The following is a 15,753-nucleotide window of genomic DNA, read 5'->3' as shown; positions in this document are numbered from 1 at the left end:
TCTGCTCCCAAACCCCGTGGGAGAGAGACCTCACCGCCTGATCAGGTGGGCACTCCTGAGGCTGCAGAGCGGAGGAGACCACCAACACTCCCCACCCCTGCCCACATCCCTGGCCCAAGAGGCAAATGTATAAGGCCTCTGGGTTCCCGTAGGGGAGGGCCCGGGAGCGGCAGGACCCCTGCGCCTGAGACACTGCCGGAACCTGAAGGAAACAGACCGGATAAACAGTTCTCTGCACCCAAATCCCGTGGGAGGGAGAGCTGAACCTTCAGAGAGGCCAACACGCCTGGGAAACCAGAAGAGACTGCACTCTGTGCACATCCACGCGCCAGAGGAGAACACCAAACGTCATCTGAAACCCTGGTGCACGGAGGCTCCCGGAAGGAGCGGCACAGATTTTCCCGGTCGCTGCCACAGCGGAGAGGACTTAGGCAGTACCCCACGAGCAAACTTGAGCCTTGGAACCACAGGTAGGACCAATTTTTCCCCTGCAAGAGACCTGCCTGGTGAACTCAAGACACAGGCCCACAGGAACAGCTGAAGACCTGTAGAGAGGAAAAACTACACGCCCGAAAGCAGAACACTCTGTCCCCATAACTGGCTGAAAGAAAACAGGAAAACAGGTCTACAGCACTCCTGACACACAGGTTATAGGACAGTCTAGCCACTGTCAGAAATAGCAGAACAAAGTAACACTAGAGATAATCTGATGGCGAGAGGCAAGCACAGGAACCCAAGCAACAGAAACCAAGACTACATGGCATCATCGGAGCCCAATTCTCCCACCAAAGCAAACACGGAATATCCAAACACACCAGAAAAGCAAGACCTAGTTTCAAAATCATATTTGATCATGATGCTGGAGGACTTCAAGAAAGACATAAAGAACTCCCTTAGAGAACAAGTAGAAGCCTACAGAGAGGAATCGCAAAAATCCCTGAAAGAATTCCAGGAAAACACAATCAAACAGTTGAAGGAATTAAAATTGGAAATAGAAGCAATCAAGAAAGAACACGTGGAAACAACTCTGGACATAGAAAATCAAAAGAAAAGACAAGGAGCTGTAGATACAAGCTTCACCAACAGAATTCAAGAGATGGAAGAGAGAATCTCGGGAGCAGAAGATTCCATAGAAATCATTGACTCAACTGTCAAAGATAATGTAAAGCGGAAAAAGCTACTGGTCCAAAACATACAGGAAATCCAGGACTCAATGAGAAGATCAAACCTAAGGATAATAGGTATAGAAGAGAGTGAAGACTCCCAGCTCAAAGGATCAGTAAATATCTTCAACAAAATCATAGAAGAAAACTTCCCTAACCTAAAAAAAGAGATACCCATAGGTATACAAGAAGCCTACAGAACTCCAAATAGATTGGACCAGAAAAGAAACACCTCCCGTCACATAATTGTCAAAACACCAAACGCACAAAATAAAGAAAGAATATTAAAAGCAGTAAGGGAAAAAGGTCAAGTAACATATAAAGGCAGACCTATCAGAATCACACCAGACTTATCGCCAGAAACTATGAAGGCCAGAAGATCCTGGACAGATGTCATACAGACCCTAAGAGAACACAAATGCCAGCCCAGGTTACTGTATCCTGCAAAACTCTCAATTAACATAGATGGAGAAACCAAGATATTCCATGACAAAACCAAATTTACACAATATCTTTCTACAAGTCCAGCACTACAAAGGATAATAAAGGGTAAAGCCCAACATAAGGAGGCAAGCTATACCCTAGAAGCAAGAAACTAATCATCTTGGCAAAAAAACAAAGAGAATGAAAGCACACAAACATAACATCACTTCCAAATATGAATATAACGGGAAGCAATAATCACTATTCCTTAATATCTCTCAATATCAATGGCCTCAACTCCCCAATAAAAAGACAAAGATTAACAAACTGGATACGCAACGAGGACCCTGCATTCTGCTGCCTACAGGAAACACACCTCAGAGACAAAGACAGACATTACCTCAGAGTGAAAGGCTGGAAAACAATTTTCCAAGCAAATGGTCAGAAGAAGCAAGCTGGAGTAGCCATTCTAATATCAAATAAAATCAATTTTCAACTAAAAGTCATCAAAAAAGATAAGGAAGGACACTTCATATTCATCAAAGGAAAAATCCACCAAGATGAAGTCTCAATCCTAAATATCTATGCCCCAAATACAAGGGCACCTACATATGTAAAAGAAACCTTACTAAAGCTCAAAACACACATTGCACCTCACACAATAATAGTGGGAGATTTCAACAACCCACTCTCATCAATGGACAGATCATGGAAACAGAAATTAAACAGAGATGTCGACAGACTAAGAGAAGTCATGAGCCAAATGGACTTAACGGATATTTATAGAACATTCTATCCTAAAGCAAAAGGATATACCTTCTTCTCAGCTCCCCATGGTACTTTCTCCAAAATTGACCATATAATTGGTCAAAAAACGGGCCTCAACAGGTACAGAAAGATAGAAATAATCCCATGCGTGCTATCGGACCACCACGGCCTAAAACTGGTCTTCAATAACAATAAGGGAAGAATGCCCACATATACGTGGAAATTGAACAATGCTCTACTCAATGACAACCTGGTCAAGGTGAAATAAAGAAAGAAATTAAAAACTTTTTAGAATTTAATGAAAATGAAGGTACAACATACCCAAACTTATGGGACACAATGAAAGCTGTGCTAAGAGGAAAACTCATAGCGCTGAGTGCCTGCAGAAAGAAACAGGAAAGAGCATATGTCAGCAGCTTGACAGCACACCTAAAAGCTCTAGAACAAAAAGAAGCAAATACACCCAGGAGGAGTAGAAGGCAGGAAATAATCAAACTCAGAGCTGAAATCAACCAAGTAGAAACAAAAAGGACCATAGAAAGAATCAACAGAACCAAAAGTTGGTTCTTTGAGAAAATCAACAAGATAGATAAACCCTTAGCCAGACTAACGAGAGGACACAGAGAGTGCGTCCAAATTAACAAAATCAAAAATGAAAAGGGAGACATAACTACAGATTCAGAGGAAATTAAAAAATCATCAGATCTTACTATAAAAACCTATATTCAACAAAACTTGAAAATCTTCAGGAAATGGACAATTTCCTAGACAGATACCAGGTATCGAAGTTAAATCAGGAACAGACAAACCAGTTAAACAACCCCATAACTCCTAAGGAAATAGAAGCAGTCATTAAAGGTCTCCCAACCAAAAAGAGCCCAGGTCCAGACGGGTTTAGTGCAGAATTCTATCAAACCTTCATAGAAGACCTTATACCAATATTATCCAAACTATTCCACAAAATTGAAACAGATGGAGCCCTACCGAATTCCTTCTATGAAGCCACAATTACTCTTATACCTAAACTACACAAAGACCCAACAAAGAAAGAGAACTTCAGACCAATTTCCCTTATGAATATCGACGCAAAAATACTCAATAAAATTCTGGCAAACCGAATTCAAGAGCACATCAAAACAATCATCCACCATGATCAAGTAGGCTTCATCCCAGGCATGCAGGGATGGTTTAATATAAGGAAAACCATCAACGTGATCCATCATATAAACAAATTGAAAGAACAGAACCACATGATCATTTCATTAGATGCTGAGAAAGCATTTGACAAAATTCAACACCCCTTCATGATAAAAGTCCTGGAAAGAATAGGTATTCAAGGCCCATACCTAAACATAGTAAAAGCCATATACAGCAAACCAGTTGCTAACATTACACTAAATGGAGAGAAACTTGAAGCAATCCCACTAAAATCAGGGACTAGACAAGGCTGCCCACTCTCTCCCTACTTATTCAATATAGTTCTTGAAGTTCTAGCCAGAGCAATCAGACAACAAAAGGAGATCAAGGGGATACAGATCGGAAAAGAAGAGGTCAAAATATCACTATTTGCAGACGACATGATAGTATATTTAAGTGATCCCAAAAGTTCCACCAGTGAACTACTAAAGCTGATAAACAACTTCAGCAAAGTGGCTGGGTATAAAATTAACTCAAATAAATCAGTTGCCTTCCTCTATACAAAAGAGAAACAAGCCGAGAAAGAAATTAGGGAAACGACACCCTTCATAATAGACCCAAATAATATAAAGTACCTCGGTGTGACTTTAACCAAGCAAGTAAAAGATCTGTACAATAAGAACTTCAAGACACTGAGGAAAGAAATTAAAGAAGACCTCAGAAGATGGAAAGATCTCCCATGCTCATGGATTGGCAGGATTAATATAGTAAAAATGGCCATTTTACCAAAAGCAATCTACAGATTCAATGCAATCCCCATCAAAATACCAGTCCAATTCTTCAAAGAGTTAGACAGAACAATTTGCAAATTCATCTGGAATAACAAAAAACCCAGGATAGCTAAAGCTATCCTCAACAATAAGAGGACTTCAGGGGGAATCACTAGCCCTGAACTCAAGCAATATTACAGAGCAATAGTGATAAAAACTGCATGGTATTGGTACAGAGACAGACAGATAGACCAATGGAATAGAATTGAAGACCCAGAAATGAACCCACACACCTATGGTCACTTGATTTTTGACAAAGGAGCCAAAACCATCCAATGGAAAAAAGATAGCATTTTCAGCAAATGGTGCTGGTTCAACTGGAGGGCAACATGTAGAAGAATGCAGATCGATCCATGCTTATCACCCTGTACAATGCTTAAGTCCAAGTGGATCAAGGACCTCCACATCAAACCAGACACACTCAAACTAATAGAAGAAAAACTAGGGAAGCATCTGGAACACATGGGCACTGGAAAAAATTTCCTGAACAAAACACCAATGGCTTATGCTCTAAGATCAAGAATCGACAAATGGGATCTCATAAAACTGCAAAGCTTCTGTAAGGCAATGGACACTGTGGTTAGGACAAAACGGCAACCAACAGATTGGGAAAAGATCTTTACCAATCCTATAACAGATAGAGGCCTTATATCCAAAATATACAAAGAACTCAAGAAGTTAGACCGCAGGGAAACAAATAACCCTATTAAAAAATGGGGTTCAGAGCTAAACAAAGAATTCACAGCTGAGGAATGCCGAATGGCTGAGAAACACCTAGAGAAATGTTCAACATCTTTAGTCATAAGGGAAATGCAAATCAAAACAACCCTGAGATTTCACCTCACACCAGTGAGAATGGCTAAGATCAAAAACTCAGGTCACAGCAGATGCTGGCGAGGATGTGGAGAAAGAGGAACACTCCTCCATTGTTGGTGGGATTGCAGACTGGTAAAACCATTCTGGAAATCAGTCTGGAGGTTCCTCAGAAAATTGGACATTGAACTGCCTGAGGATCCAGCCATACCTCTCTTGGGCATATACCCAAAAGATGCCTCAACATATAAAAGAGACACGTGCTCCACTTTGTTCATCGCAGCCTTATTTATAATAGCCAGAAAATGGAAAGAACCCAGATGCCCTTCAACAGAGGAATGGATACAGAAAATGTGGTACATCTACACAATGGAATATTACTCAGCTATCAAAAACAACGAGTTTATGAAATTCGTAGGCAAATGGTTGGAACTGGAAAATATCATCCTGAGTGAGCTAACCCACTCACAGAAAGACATACATGGTATGCACTCATTGATAAGTGGCTATTAGCCCAAATGCTTGAATTACCCTAGATCCCTAGAACAAAGGAAACTCAAGACGGATGATCAAAATGTGAATGCTTCACTCCTTCTTTAAATGAGGAAAAAGAATACCCTTGGCAGGGAAGGGAGAGGCAAAGATTAAAACAGAGACTGAAGGAACACCCATTCAGAGTCTGCCCCACAGGTGGCCCATACATATACAGCCACACAATTAGACAAGATGGATGAAGCAAAGAAGTGCAGACCGACAGGAGCCGGATGTATATCACTCCTGAGGGACACAGGCAGAATACAGCAAATAAAGAGGCGAATGCCAGCAGCAAACCACTTAACTGAGAATAGGACCCCCGTTGAAGGAATCAGAGAAAGAACTGGAAGAGCTTGAAGGTGCTCGAGACACCAAAAGTACAACAATGTCAAGCAACCAGAGCTTCCAGGGACTAAGCCACTACCTAAAGACTATACATGGACTGACCCTGGACTCTGTCCCCATAGGTAGCAATGAATATCCTAGTAAGAGCACCAGTGGAAGGGGAAGCCCTGGGTCCTGCTAAGACTGAACCCCCAGTGAACTAGACTATGCGGGGAGGGTGGCAATGGGGGGAGGTTTGGGAGGGGAACACCCATAAGGAAGGGGAGGGGGGAGGGTGATGTTTGTCCGGAAACCGGGAAAGGGAATAACACTTGAAATGTATATAAGAAATACTCAAGTTAATAATAAAAAAAAAATTCAGGCAAACTGAATCCAAGAGCATATCAAAACAATCATCCACCGTGATCAAGTAGGCTTCATCCCAGGAATGCAGGGATGGTTTAATATACGGAAAACCATCAACGCGATCCATTATATAAACAAACTGAAAGAACAAAAACACATGACCATTTCATTAGATGCTGAGAAATCATTTGACAAAATTCAACACCCCTTCATGATAAAAGTGGTGGAAAGAATAGGAATTCAAGGCCCATACCTAAACATAGTAAAAGCCATATACAGCAAACCAGTTGTTAACCTTAAACTAAATGGAGAGAAACTTGAGGCAATCTCACTAAAATCAGGGACTAGACAAGGCGGCCCACTCTCTCCGTACTTATTCAATATAGTTCTTGAAGTTCTAGCCAGAGCAATCAGACAACAAATGGAGGTCAAAGGGATACAGATTGGAAAAGAAGAAGTCAAAATATCACTTTTTGCATGATGTGATATTATATTTAAGTGATCCCAAAAGTTCCACCAGCGAACTACTAAAGCTGATAGACAACTTCAATAAAGTGGCTGGGTATAAAATTAACTCAAATAAATCAGTAGCCTTCCTCTACACAAAAGAGAAACAAGCCGAGAAAGAAATTAGGGAAACGACACCCTTCATAATAGACCCAAATAATATAAAGTACCTCGGTGTGACTTTAACCAAGCAACTAAAAGGTCTGTACAATAAGAACTTCAAGACTCTGAAGAAAGAAATTGAAGAAGACCTCAGAAGATAGAAAGATCTCCCATGCTCATGGATTAGCAGGATTAATATAGTAAAAATGGCCATTTTACCAAAAGCGATCTACAGATTCAGTGCAATCCCCATCAAAATACCAATCCAATTCTTCAAAGTCTTAGACAGAACAATTTGCAAATTCATCTGGAATAACAAAAAACCCAGGATAGCTAAAACTATCCTCAACAATAAAAGAACTTCAGGGGGAATCACTATGCCTGAATTCAAGCAGTGTTACAGAGCAATAGTGATAAAAACTGCATGGTATTCATACAGAGACAGACAGATAGACCAATGGAACAGTATTGAAGACCCAGAAATGAACCCACACACCTATGGGCACTTGATTTTTGATAAAGGAGCCAAAACCATCAAATGGAAAAAAGATAGCATTTTCAGCAAATGGTGCTGGTTCAACTGGAGGTCAACATGTAGAAGAATGCAGATCGATCCATGCTCATCACCCTGTACAAAGCTTATGTCCAATTGGATCAAGGACCTCCACATCAAACCAGATACACTCAAACTAATAGAAGAAAAACTAGGGAAGCATCTGGAGCAGATGGGCACTGGAAAAAATTTCCTGAACAAAACACCAATGGCTTATGCTCTAAGATCAAGAATCGACAAATGGGATCTCATAAAACTGCAAAGCTTCTGTAAGGCAAAGGGCATTGTGGTTAGGACAAAATGGCAACCAATAGGTTGGGAAAAGATCTTTACCAATCCTACAACAGATAGAACCCTTATATCCAAAATATATAAAGAACTCTAGAAGTTAGACCAGAGGGACACAAATAACCCTATTAAAAAATGGAGTTCAGAGCTAAACAAAGAATTCAAAGCTGAGGAATGCCGAATGGCTGAGAAACACCTAAAGAAATGTTCAACATCTTTAGTCATAAGGGAAATGCAAATCAAAACAACCCTGAGATTTCACCTCACACCAGTGAGAATGGCTAAGATCAAAAACTCAGGTGACAGCAGATGCTGGCTAGGATGCGGAGAAAGAGGAACACTCCTCCATTGTTGGTGGGATTGCAGACTGGTACAACCACTCTGTAAATCAGTCTGGAGGATCCTCAGAAAATTGGACATTGAACTGCCTGAGGATCCAGCTATACCTCTCTTGGGCATATACCCAAACGGTGCCCCAACATATAACAAAGACACTTGCTCCACTATGTTCATTTCAGCCTTATTTATAATAGCCAGAAGCTGGAAAGAACCCAGATGCCCTTCAACAGAGGAATGGATACAGAAATTGTGGTACATCTACACAATGGAATATTACTCAGCTATCAAAAAGAACGACTTTATGAAATTCGTAGGCAAATGGTTGGAATTGGAAAACATCATCCTGAGTGAGCTAACCCAATCACAGAAAGACATACATGGTATGCACTCATTGATAAGTGGCTATTAGCCCAAATTCTTGAATTACCCTAGATGCCTAGAACAAATGAAACTCAAGACGGATGATCAAAATGTGAATGCTTCACGCCTTCTTTAAAAGGGGAACAAGAATACCCTTGGCAGGGAAGAGAGAGGCAAAGATTAAAACAGAGACTGAAGGAACACCCATTCAGAGCCTGCCCCACATGTGGCCCATACATATACAGCAACCCAATTAGAAAAGATGGATGAAGCAAAGAAGTGCAGACCGACAGGAGCCGGATGTATATCGCTCCTGAGGGACACAGCCAGAATACAGCAAATACAGAGGCGAATGCCAGCAGCAAACCACTTAACTGAGAATAGGACCCCCGTTGAAGGAATCAGAGAAAGAACTGGAAGATCTTGAAGGGGCTCGAGACCCCATATGTACAACAATGCTAAGCAACCAGAGCTTCCAGTGACTAAGCCACTACCTAAAGACTATACATGGACTGACCCTGGACTCTGACCTCATAGGTAGCAATGAATATCCTAGTATAGCACCAGTGGAAGGAGAAGCCCTGGGTCCTGCTAAGACTGAACCCCCAGTGAACTAGACTGGTGTGGGGAGGGCGGCAATGGGGGCAGGGTCGGGAGGGGAACACCCATAGGGAAGGGGAGGGGGGAGGGGGATGTTTGCCCGGATACCGGGAAAGGGAATAACACTCGAAATGTATATAAGAAATACTCAAGTTAATAAAAAAATTAAATAAAAGAAATTTAAGTAATAAAGTACAATAAAAATAAAAAATTAAAAAGAGTTAAGGATGTTTTTATAATGTCATCTCAATATAAAAGGTACAAATATAGTGCAACCATCAAAATGGGGCAAATTGTTTTCTTACCCACTTTCCTTATTGGAATGAATTCGTAATAAACATGTCAGTCTCCAGGCTTTATATTGAAATGAAAAGAGTGATATTGGAGTTGAAATTAAAGACTTTATAATTTAATCAGACAATTAACTCTTGTTAGATGTTATTTCTATTTATGTACCATTCAATTACATGGGACATGATTCTATTTATCATTTTTAGTTACATAGAATTAATTAAGTTGTAGATGTGTTATTTTTCAATGTTATATTATTCTTGCTGTGACAGAACACTGCTTCCATGCTGGGAAGTTGAGTTTTATTATAATTTGTTTTCTGTAATGATCTGTAGAAAATATCGTTCAGCATGGTTTGTGAAACTAATGGTACAATGTTCACAAAGTGTTACACAAATAATTTTCTTTTGTTTTCAACCATACACAAAAATGAAAATATTTATTGACCTCACTGAGCTCTTATTATTGCAAAAAAAAAGACTTAGCAAGCTGTTTTATACACTGGAACAGAACTAAGAAACATTTCTCTTGATGATGGTCTATAACTTGGCAAGATATTTTTGACATTTTGACAGAAGAAATACATAAATGCTCCAGTGCTTATATGGTATTGTTATTATAACTACCTGAATCAATACAAATCCCTTTCATTAAGGATTATTTTTCACTAAATACAACTGGTTTATTGTATTACAATTAGGCTTTTTCTTTCATACTTTAAAATTACCATATAAAATGAAAAGAGAAATTTTTAGTATCTGTGCTAGGTGTAAAGCAGCTGTTCCTCTCAGGTTTTAGGGAAATGAGAGGTAGCCTCTTCAGGTTCCACATTTGTGCAGCTAAGGTCAACCTCATTGGATCCTGGGAACCTCCTCCATCCTGGGTCTCTGGCATGTAATAAAGATGTCCTACTACGCCACCCTTGCCTACTTCACACTTCTATTCATTCTTCTGGCCCTCTGGCCCTGTCTCTTCCCTCTCTCTGTAGATGATCTTATCAACCTCACCCATTTTTCCTGTCTCTACTCCCACCTAGATTTCCCTCTGTCTGCCTCCTATGACTATTTTATTCTGCTTTGTAAATAATATTCAAACTAACTCATTTAGGCCTCTTTCTTCTGTGGCTTCTATGGATCTGTGGAGCGTGATATTGGTAGCCTGTTCTATACGTCTCATACCCATTTATAAGTGAGGGCATACCACGCATATCCTTTTGGGTATACAGAAAATTCAGGGACAAAGGTAAAACATAGACCAAAAGAATGGCCAAACCATACCCAGCACCACTTGAAACCCATCCCTTTGGCAAGCACCTATCCCTAAAGAAAGAAGCATAGCATAATTAATCTCTGAGAGAATGACACTTGACTGAAACAGAGGTAGAGACTCATAGTCAAACATTAGATGGAGCCTGGGTATTCTTATGGAAGAGCTGGGCAAATTGTTGAGAGACTCAAGGTGATAGGAATGCCACAGGAAGATCAACAAAGGTAAATAACCTGGACCCTTGGGAGCTCTCAGAGACTGAGTCACCAACCAAATAGAATACGTCAGCTGTACTGAGATGCCCAGTAGATGAGCAGCTCAGTCTCCATGTGAACCCCCAATAACTGAAGCATTGAGGTGGGGCTGTGTACCTAAAGTTGTTGCCTCCCCATGGAATCAATTCACAAACTGGGCTGCTTTATCTGGCCTCAGTAGGAGAGGATTCCCCTAGCCCTGAAGAGATTTGATGCTCCACTATGGGATATAGCTAAGGGGATGGGGGTGGTGGTAAAATGCTCACCCTCTCAGAGGTGTAGGGAAAGGAAATGAGAAGCAAGACCACATAAGTCAGGATATAAAGTGCATAAATAAATTAAATAATGGAAAAAACCTTATTTGGAGTGAAAATCCACCACTAAGTTGTTTAAAAAGCTACATGGACACTTACTACTTAACAAATATTCATAAAATAGAATTTTCTGGATGATTTGTGTAACACACCAGTTTACAATGGTCAGTGTTATGCTATTTTATATAGAAGATCTCTATTTACAGTAATTTATTAAATGTAAACTAATCATTTTAAAACAAAATGTAGCATGGAGCCACAAGACTGGCTGCCTAGGACAGGATCCTTCTGCTCTCCATCTGTGCCCAGAGCTGGAGATGTCCTACAAGTCTCAGACCCAAAACCTACTAGCAGAGACCTGGTCTGCCAGGAGTTTTCTCTCTCCTAAGATCACAGACTCACAGGCACATAGGAGGGACAAACTCCAGTAAGAAAGAGCAAGACCAATTAACATCAGAGATAACCAGATGGTGAAAGGCAAGTATAGGAACCTAAGCAACAGAAACCAAGACTACTTGGCAGCATGAGAGCCCAGTTCTCCCACCAAAGCAAATACTGGACATCTAAACACACTGGAAAAGCAAAATTTAGATTTAAAATCAATCTCATGATGATGATAGAGCACTTTAAGAAGGACATAAATAACTCCCTTAAAAAATCAGGACAACACAGGTAAACAATTAGAAGCCCTTTAATAAGAAACACCAAAATTCCTTAAAGAATTACAGGAAAACACAACCAAACAGGTGAAGGAATTGAATGAACCATCCAAGATCTAAAAATGGACATAAAAACAATAAAGAAAGCACAAAGGGAGATAACCCTGGAGATAGAAAACCTAGGGAAGAGATGAGGAGTCACAGATGCAAGCATTACCATCAGAATATAAGAGATAGAAGAGAGAATCTCAAGGGCAGAAGATTCCATAGAAAACATCAACACAGCCCTCAAAAATAATGTAAAATGCCAAAGACTCCTAGCCCCAAACATCCAGAAAATACAGGACACAGTGAGAAGACTAAACCTAAGGATAATAAATATAGAAGAGAGTAAAGACTCCCAACTTAAAGGGCCAGGAAATATTGTCAACCAAATTATAGAAGAAAACTTCCTTAACCTAAAGAAAGGGATGCCCATAAACATACAAGAAGCCCTCATTGGGGGCTATGCCAGAGCCCTAATGGTACAGATGAGGATGGTTAGAGCTGACCATTAGACTGAACAAGGGGACCACAATGGAGGAGTTAGAGAAAAGAATGAAGGAGCTGAAGGCATTTGCAACCCTATAGGTAGAACCACAATATCAACTAATTAGACACCGCCAGAGCTCACAGAGGCCAAACCACTAACCAATGAGTACACGTGTAGGGTTCCATGACTCCAGTCATATATATATAGCATAGAAAAGCCCTTGGATCTGTGAATGCTCATTTCCCTAATATAGGGTAATGCTAGGGCATTGGGTTTGGAGTAGTTTGCAGTGGTGTAGGAGCATCATCATAGAAACAGGAAGAGGAGGGAGTACAGAAGAGGGAGAAAAGGGGATAACATTTGAAATGTAAATATTTAAAATATCCAAGAAAAATAAAATTAAAAATATTAAATAAAAATTTTTAAAAAGACAAAATGTAAATGGATATATTATCATGAATTATATCACAGTAAACATGAGTATGTTGAGATGCACTGTACCTTACAAAGTGCCTATTCAGGGAATTTTCTCGACAGATACTATTCTGTACATTCTCAAGGCAATGATGTAATTTAGTGTGCTGCTATTAATTGTGTAGCATGATATACCCGAGGTTAAGGATGGAAAGTGAGGTATATCTCCATTTGCTTTTAACAAAACAGTGGTTTATACCCTAATAGGGGGTGGAGTATACAGTAATGTTTCATCAAAATGCTCAAGATTTTCTCCCTTAGGTATGACTGGTTCCCATTTTACTTTTGTTTTATGTGATTGTTTACTTTCATAATCTATGATAACTATCACTCTATTGATATTTGATATTTGGAATAAAACACACACCTTGGGCATATGCTTCTAGAACAGTTTTATTACTTACAGATCTTATATCTTCGTTGCAGGTGGAAAAATGATAAATTTTGAATTCCACAATATTACACTATACTGAATATTATGTATGTTTAAAAAAAACACTATTTTTACCATAACCACCTCTAATCTGTATTTTGAACTGCCAATTTTATCCTCAAATACTCTTTGCTGAAGGAAGAGGAGCTAATAAAGAGAATTCTATATAGGAAAAAAATGACCAAAATATATTAGGTAAAAATATAAATGCAGTATTTTGATCTCTATCCACATAAGAATGCAATGACATAAAAATCAAAATACTAAGTTCATATTGAGAGTATAGAAAGTCATATTAGTAATTGGAGAGTGCATTTTTGGATACCCCAGAAATAGCACACTTCTGATTTTTCCTAATTTCCCAATCACTGATTTAAGTAAGAGCAACTAAATTATTTAGTAAATGAATTATACTCAACATTTTCCTTGAATGTAATATGCACATGTATTTTTAATTTGAATTCATCATTTTACCTCACACAATTTTTATTATTTTATTTAATAATTATTCACCAGTGTATCTACCTGAAAATATTTAGATTTGTACAGCGTCAATAGGAGGAAAAGCCCTTGGATCTATTTTACTGATCTATTATTTGTCGATAACCCTGTATAGCTACACCTATATGCCATGAAGAGTAAATCAAAGAAGACCCACTCCTTATGGCCATCCAAGAGCTAATGAATACAAACAAACCATTTTTGTAGAAATGATAATGTGCAGTGTGATGTGTGAGAAAAGAAAAACTATTAATGAGAAGAGCGTTGCTGACGATCACTGGGGTTGAGGAGTTTGTTGCATAAAGCAAATAAATGAGATACAAAGCAAATACAGTAAGTATTAGAAAAGAGTATATTTCTGTCTGGTTATTGGATGTTTTGTTTTACTAAATGCTAAACATCTTATGCAGAAGCTCTGTGTAACATCTGATGTGCAGCTTTAGTGACAAGGTGACAATTAAAAGTTCAGTCTTGATCAAAATTCTTGCTGTATTCCTCAGAGAAAAAGCTAAGAAAGGAATCTAATTAATCCTGCCTGCATACAGAACAGTGAACACAGAAGCTAACATATTTAAAAGTCAACAGCATGACAGAAAAACTATGAAGGGCACATTGTCCAGGAACTGAAGATAAGGAAACAAATCAGTATCTGAGGTATGTTTCTCAATGTCTACACTTAACAATACAGGAAATGATAATATCTTACTTTTGTCCTTTAGTCATATTATCAAGTTCTGTGGACTCAAGTTCTGAGAATTATGCCAGAGAACAATATTATACCTTTGATCTCTGTTAAAAAACAGACTAAAATTTAATAGCCATTGGGTCTCCTTGCTATACGTGTGTGAATTTAACTGCCTTCATTTGCCACTTGTGTAATTTTATAAAGGGTTTTATGATTCATTTAGTAATCAAAATTTCTTTGCAAAATAACTCTGAAAGTGATGTGAACATGCATTTTTACAGTTTTTGGACAAATACCAATAAAATAAAAACATTACAAATCAAAATAGATGTAAATTCTATAAGAATCACGTGCTATAAGGACTAAGTATTGAAAATCAAATTATTTTATTAATATATGTGAACAAGCAGTCTCTGACATATAACTATAAGAGCAAAGAAACAGAAGATGTGTTCTTTTTTTCTCCTTTTTTTTTATTAACTTGAGTATTTCTTATTTACATTTCGAGTGTTATTCCCTTCCCGGTTTCTGGGCAATCATCCCCCTAATCCCTCCCCCTCCCCTTCTTTTTTTTTATTTTTTCCCCTCCCCTTCGTTATGGGTGTTCCCCTCCCCATCCTCCCCCCATTGCCGCCCTCCTCCCAACAATCACGTTCACTGGGGGTTCATTCTTAGCAGGACCAAGGGCTTCCCCTTCAACTGGTGATCTTACTAGAATATTCATTGCTACCTATGAGGTCAGAGTCCAGAGTCCAGGGTCAGTCCATGTATAGTCTTTAGGTAGTGGCTTCGTCCCTAGAAGCTCTGGTTGCTTGGCACTGTTGTTCATAAGGGGTCTCGAGATCCTTCAAGCTCTTCGAGTTCTTTTTCAGAAGATGTGTTCTAAAGAAGCCCCTATTATTTATAGTTATCATCAGGTTGTTGATAAACCAATGATACAAAGTTATTATGTAACTTTTTTTACATTGGTTTGATAATCTTCTTTTATGCAAACTCAGTGTTTGGAAACTAGTAATTCTTATTTCAGATAATAAAAGCAATGAGTGATAACAAGTGAAAAATGATTTCATGAAATAGGTGCCATTAAGAAAACACAGTACAACCATAACAGGAATTCCCATGAATTTTTATTTGTATTTGATGCTATGATGAGAGGTTAAACTATGACTTTATTAATACTATGAGTATGAAACTTCAGTTCAATTTTAGGACATTTTTATATTTTTTTTATATTTTT

Source organism: Rattus norvegicus, chromosome 3, assembly GCF_021556685.1.
Source record: "Rattus norvegicus strain SHRSP/BbbUtx chromosome 3, alternate assembly SHRSP_T2T, whole genome shotgun sequence".
Lineage (NCBI taxonomy): Eukaryota > Metazoa > Chordata > Mammalia > Rodentia > Muridae > Rattus > Rattus norvegicus.
Note: the sequence above shows the minus strand (reverse complement) of the source record.